Raw genomic sequence first — 7,358 nt, 5'->3', positions numbered from 1 at the left:
TGTGTGTGTGTATATATATATATATATATATATATATATATATATATATATATATACACACACGCACACATATATTTACTTATATATTTTTTAGCTAATTAGCTTACATTTATTATGATTACTAATTTACATATTTTTTTCTATCTATGAATATTTTCTATCATTTTTTCATTTTGTTTACTACTTTTCCTTTTGCTTCTTTCTAATTTCTGTGTTTTTTCTCTACACATACACACACATACAAACACACACTCTCTCACACACACACACTCAGCAAGTGTTGGCAAGAATGTGAAGAAACTGGAACCCTTCTATGTTGTTGGTGGGAATGTAAAATGTTACAATCACTATGGAAAACAGAATAGTTTTCTCAAGAAAATGAAAAAATATAACTACCATAAGATCCAACAACCTAACTCTAGTTACTTATCCCAAATAATTGATGTCAGAAATTCAAAGAGACACTAGTAATTCTATATTCAAGTGAAGACTATTTATAATAGCCAAGAAGTTGAAACTATCTGAATACCCAGCCAGGTGTGGTGGTGTATGTCTGTAATCCCAGTGGCTCAGGAGCATGAAGCAGGAGTATCATGAGTTTAAAGTCAGTCTCAGCAAATTGGCAAGCCCTAAGCAACTCAGTGAAACCCTGTCTCTAAATAAAATATAAAAAAGGGCTGGGGATGTGGCTCAGTGGTTAAGTGTCCCCAAGTTTAGTCCCCAGTACCAAACAAAACAACAAAGAAACAACTAAATGACCATTGACAGATGAATGGATAAATTGTGTGGAATACACTACGCATGCAATGGAATATCATTCAGACTTGAAAAGGAAGGAAATGCTGTCACAGGCGGCATCCCGGATGAACCTTGAAGACATCATGCTAAGTAATACCAGCTGGTCATAGAAGGACCATTACTGCATGATTCCACTTAGACCAGAAAAGCAAAGTAGTCAAGCTCCTAGAAATAGAAAGTGGAATGGTGGTTGCCAGGGCAGGGGAGACAGGGAAACCAGGAACTGTTAAATCAACTGGCATGAAGTTTTAATTATGCAAGATGAGTGCATTCTAGACATCTGCTCTATGACACTATGCCTATAGTTTACAATACCATATTATAAATCTAGGAGTTTTTTGATAGGGTAGCTCTCATATTAATTGTTCTCACCACCATCAACTTCTAAATTTTTAATATATAATTTGTTAACCCCCATTTTAATTGTCGAGATGATTAGCTAACATTTATTATGATTACTAAAACACTCGGAATAATTTTCTTTTTATTTTGTGTTTTCTTTTTTTCTTTTCTACCTTCAGTGGTATATGACCAAGTTCAGGATAATTTTCTCTTTTCTCCTCTACTGTATTGGAAACTACAGATTGTATTTCTTTCCCTTTAGTGGATGCCATTGTTTCTTCTCCAGTGACTACTTTTTGTCATCAGATCCCGAAACTATGCCAACCACCTGCTTGAACTCAGGATACGGCTGTCTAACACCTGCTCAGACCCAAGATGTGGTTAACTGAGTTGGCTGTGCTAACTGCTGCCTTAGCTTCTGTGACTGGCTTGCTTGCATGATGGCCAGGAAAAGTTCCTGAGCTGTAGTTTTTGTCCTTAAATTCTCAAGACACAGGCCTGGAAATTGGCTGTTCTCCCATAGAGCTTCAGTCTCTACAGGTGGGTGACAGTCACTGGCCAGGTAAGTAAAGCTCTCTGTGATTTGAATTCGGACTCAGAGTGTTTTCTGAAGTGGCTCCCCATAACAACTTGTCTATCTATTCTTCTCCTGATAAACATTTAGTTTGCTTCCAATTAGCCTATTGTGAATAAAATTGCTATGAACGTTCTTGCATGTCTTTTTGAAGACATATGCTTTCATTCTCGTTTAATTGCCTGGAAATGGGATGGTGGCTCAAAGATAACAATATGCTTCACTTTCTAAGTATCATTTACACTTGGTATGTCTTCCTTATGAATTACACTTTCATTGTTATGACATGTCCTCTTTATTTCTGGTAAAATGCTTCTTGACGTCTATTTGTAATTTAGCCATGCCAACCTTCCTGTGTTTACCATTTGTGAGCTTATCTTTTTTTCCTTCTGATCTGAGTCTTTACTGAGTCTCTTGTAGTCAGTATATGAGTGGATTTTTTTTTTTTATCCAGTTGGATCATCTTCATCCTTTAGTTGGAGCTTTTAGTCTATTGACTGTTTTTTCTTTTGGTATTAGGGATTGAACCCAGAGATGTTTTACCATTGAACTACATTCCCAGCTCTTTTTATTTTTTTTTAGACAGGGTCTTGTTAGGCATTTAGGGCCTCACTACGTGTTGAAGCTGACCTTGAACCTGTGATCCTCCTGTCTCAGCCTCCCAGTTGGTGAGAGCATAGGTAGGTGCTACTGCCCAGAATATTAACTCTTGGTACACTTATGGATGTGATTAGATTTAGTTCTATCAATTGTGGTTTTGTTTTTATTTATCCCATCTGGATTTTGTTGCTGTTGTTCTGTTCTCATTTTAGGCTAATCAATTTTATTATTATTTTTATTGTTCCAGTTTAATTCATCTCTTGGTTTTTTAGCTGTAGTTCTTTGCATAATTTTCTGTAATGGCTGCTCTAGGGCCACAAGTTTGTATCTTAAACTTATCATAGCCTACTTAGTGTTAATATTATACTATTTCATGTAACACATAATAATTTTTCCATGTAGTTCCATTTATTTCCTCATCCTTTGTGGTATTATTGTCACATATATTTATCTATTTACATAATAATCCCACAATACATTGTTTTAATTCCTACTTTAAAGGACTACGTGATTTAAAAAAAAATGGGAAGGGAACGAATAAATATATAGCCTAATGGCATCTATGAAGGGTTGTTGCTTGTAACTCCCTTCAAGAAACCTGCTGTAAGATCAGCAGTTGATGGACATCTTCCAGGTTTTGCCTTTGCAGGTCTGCTGCAGAGTTCATGCTAAGGCCATGCTCCCCCTGGGCTGCCCAGCCAGTGACTGAGCACAGCAGAGGGCTAACGCCAGGCTATCCTTGCCTGATATAGGACTCTAATCCTGGGTGGTCTTTGCTCTAGAGATGCTGGTTGACTTGGTCAAGATTTTCTCAGAGCTGTAAATCCTTCTAAAAAATTCTCCTTGCTTCCCCCTCCCCTTTCACAGGTGTCTGACAGTCCTGTATTGAAGTCTGAAGCTCTCCGTCCTCCTCCTTCTGCTTCCCTTTTTCCTTTGAAGATATTTCCCTAACAAATCTAATGCATGTCTATTTTCATCTTGACATCTGCCTCTTGGGGGATCTGAACTGATATGAGTCTTTCATATGGACCTCAATATTCTTATTCCTGGTGCTGGTCATTCCTTCCTGTAGATTTGAGTTTCCCGCTTGTGTCATTTTCTTATAGTTTGAAAAAAAAATCTTTCTTGAAGTGCAGTTCTGCTGTTAACAACTTTGCTCATAAAAATAAATCTGAATGTTTTCTGAATTCATCTCAATATTTGAAGACTATTTTTGCTGGATATAAAACTCTGGGTTGACAGTAGTTTTTTTCTTTCCGCCTTTCAAATCTTGCTCCACTGAGTCTTGCCCTCATTATTTTTTATGACAAAACTGACATCATAAGTATCATTGTTTCATTATGTATAATGTCCCTGGAAGCTTTCAAGATTTTTTTTCCATCTTCAGTCACTAAATTGATTGTGGCTTACCTAGTGTGGTTTTCTTTATTGTTATCCTGGGCTTCTTATATTTGAAAATTTATATTTTAAAACAAATTTGGGAGCTGGGGCTGAAGCTCAGTGGTAGAGCGCTCAACTGGCATGTGTGAGGCACTGGGTTTGATCCTCAGCTCCACATAAAAATAAATAAAGTAAATGTAATATATCTGTCTACAACTAAAGAAAAAATATTTTAAAAAATTGGGATTTGGGGGGACCATTATGTCTTTAGATATTTCTTCTTCTGCACATTCTTTCTTTTCTTTCCTTCTGGAGCCTTGATTAGATTTATCATAGGATAGTTACTATTATTTCTACATGTTACTAAGATTGGGAGGGGGGTTAATCTTTTTTCCTGCACCCATCAGATTGGATAATTTCGATTGATCAATTTTCAAGTTTACCGATCCTTTCTTTTGCAAACCCATTTGCTGTTAAGCTCAGGCAGTACTTTTTTTTTTTCATCAGATGTTATACTTTTTGTTGAATTTGTATTCCATTCCTTTTTATGGTTTCCATTTCTTTGCAGAGACTCCCCATTATTCATTCATTAGGATTTTATCCTTTAAACTCTCGAATGTATTTGCAATAGTTGCTTTCAAGTCTGTTTACTAATTAGAAAAACAAAAGTAAAATGTTTTCTCTGATATGTGGATGCTAATTCACAATGGGAAGAAGGGCTAGGGAAGAAGAGAGTTCCTTTAGATTAGGTGGAGGGGAGTGAAGGGAGGGGAGGGGCTTGGGGGTAAGAAGGATAGTAGAATGAATCTGATATTATTACCCTATGTGCATATATAACTATATGACCGGTGTGAGTCTCCATCATGTACAACCAGAGGAATGAGAAGTTATACTTCATTATATATGATGTATCAAAGTGCATTCTACTGTCATGTATAACTAATTAAAATAAATAAAAAAATTGTAAAAAGATACATTCGACTTGTACATGTAATCTAAATTATCAAACATTTTAACCTGATAAGGTACATCTCAGTAAAGATTATGTTGGTTGATTGTTTAAAGAGATATATGTATATCTTTATGGAAAAAAAACTGTATGGGAAAAAAAAAAAACTGTAGAAGGGTGGAAAAGATTGGTTATGGTGGCCTCCTCTGGGAAGGGGAACTGCCTGGCTGAGGCAAAGAATAGAGAGAGATTTCCCTTATCCTGTGTTTTCTTTTGCTCTTCTGATATTTGGATGGGTTCATATTACTTGTCTTCCTACCAAACAATTTTAGGAGTATACACGTTTAAAAAGAAGGAGAAGGAGAAAAAAGAAAAACAAAAAACTCACCTGTGGTCTTGTTCCTTGTAACTTCTCCAGAATCTGCTTCTTGGTCTAGCACCAGCAGAATAAGCATCACTTCAATGCCTCAGGTGAGAATGCCGGCTGGCCCAGACCAGGCCTACTGGGTGAGACTTTAATGAGATCCCTGGGTGATCTGTATACAATTAAATTTGAGAAAGAAAGTTATAGACCTCTTCATACTACTAATCACATTATTGCAGTGTTTTCTTTTCCCCCCCATCTAGGGTGTGAGCTACCTAGAAACATCACCTGTTCCAACTCCATCCCCTAAACCCGCACAGTAATTAGTACAGAGTAGACGCTCAATAAATGCTTATAGAATGAGTAACGTGGGGACAATGATATACCTCCTAAGAGGGTGTTTGCTTTTGGGAGAGGCTGTGCCTGGGGCCGGCTGGCTGTTTCATTCCTTGGTTTCCATTAACTCTCATCCTCTGTTAATGATGGGAACCAGCCCATCGTGGGCCCACCCGTACTCTGTGCTATTTCAACCACATAGAAAAAGCTTTTTACTCTTCTGATGGGGCTCTTAAGGTGGATATTTGAGAAAGATTATTAACAAGTCAGAGATCAGAGAGTAGTTCATTTGATGGCTTATTTAGGTTAGGATGTTGTAAATAACCCAGGAAATCGTTCAAAATAGGGTCAAGGAGCATGGGATTAGATGGGGACACAGGCATGCCTCCTTGTCTAGAAGACCAGGTAGGCCAAAGAACATCTGAAATTCATCGGGAATAGAGTGAGAAAGGGACGAAGAAAAGGGAGAAGGATGGCAAGATTGGAACAGAAGAGAACAAAGAAAGATCTACGTGGGAAGCAAGGGAATTTGCCAACAGCATCAGGCCCACAGAGAAGGAAAGGACAATTTTAGAGTCCTTAGAGTCTCCTCTGGAATTTAATGCCTGATAAGTTCCAACAGAATCCAACACAAATGCTTTGGCCTCACTTTCAAAACTTTCCACATAATGTCCAAATCTCATCTGCAGCCACCTTTTCTGTTATCCCTCTGTGTGGGTCCCATTCCATCCAAGCTACATCACTTAATCTGTCCTTACTGATCTACATCATTGCTCATAATGTCCTCTTGACCTGGGTTGTCCCCTTGTCTGACCTTCTTCTATAAACATCCCACCAATCCTTCCAGGTTCTTTCAAAATGCCCTTCTTCTTTACTTCCTGCTATTTTTTCTCCAGTGGATACCCAACTCTCTCACTCCTTCTTTGCAGAGAATTCTTTTCGGTGACTTTTATGCTCAAGTCTTGTTACTTGTGTAATTGTCTCCTCCTATTCAACTGCGAATGTCATTAACCTTTTTGTCTCTTCCAATTTCCTAGAGCAGAGCCCTAAATGCAGGTCAATGCACGAGACATTTATTGGACATGATAGGAGAAAAGCATTTTGTTAATTAAATCAGCCGTGAACCAATCTGTACCTTACTGGAGTGGTTCCCTTCTAAAGCAATTATCTCTCAATCTACTTTCAAACTTTGAAGACATTCCTTGTCAGGAAACGAGCTTCCTTTTCTATCTGCTAATCTTCACTGAACCACATCTTGGTTTTATGGACATTTCTTCCTCCATCACCCACTGCCCACAGTTCATCTTCAAATATACATTTAACTCAGAGTACCAACATAGCAGCTGTCGTCACCCATAGTTTAACCATCCCTAGTGGCCTAGGAGGTAGATGATAAGTCATAATTCATAATCTTCTTGACACATGAATTTGTGAGCACCATCTGGTACATAAGAGTGACTCACTCGTGGGTGAACATGCCTAGCTGACCACCCACCACATCACAACACAGCTTTCTTGCTTGCTACCCAATTTAGAAGCCTGGTGACATGGGAAGTAAAAACCTAGAATCTCAAAGAGGTAACTTGTCTTAAATAAGTTTGTTGGGTTCACTTTTAGCTTATATCACATTTAGAAAAATACATTAATTATCAACATTTGGGGGGATATATTTTAACCAAAGTCCCCGGTTTACCTTAGTGTTCACTCTTTGTACAGCATATTCTGTGGATTTTCTGAAACACCTATCATGTATCCACCATTAGGGGGATCCTCTGTTTTCTGCCTATTCTTCTCTTCCTCCCTTTTCCAAGACCCTGGGAAAACACTGATCTTTTCGTTGTCTCTATAGTTTTGCCCTTTCCAGAAAGTTACATAGATAGAACCATAAAATATGTAGGCTTTTAAGATTGGCTTATTTCACTGAACAATATGCATTTAAGGTTCCTCCATGCCCTTCTGTGGCTGAATGGTTCATTTCTTTTTAATGTTGAATAATATTCCATTGGATATGTAAA

The sequence above is a fragment of the Marmota marmota genome, unplaced genomic scaffold, assembly GCF_001458135.2.
Source record: "Marmota marmota marmota unplaced genomic scaffold, marMar, whole genome shotgun sequence".
NCBI lineage: Eukaryota > Metazoa > Chordata > Mammalia > Rodentia > Sciuridae > Marmota > Marmota marmota.
Note: the sequence above shows the minus strand (reverse complement) of the source record.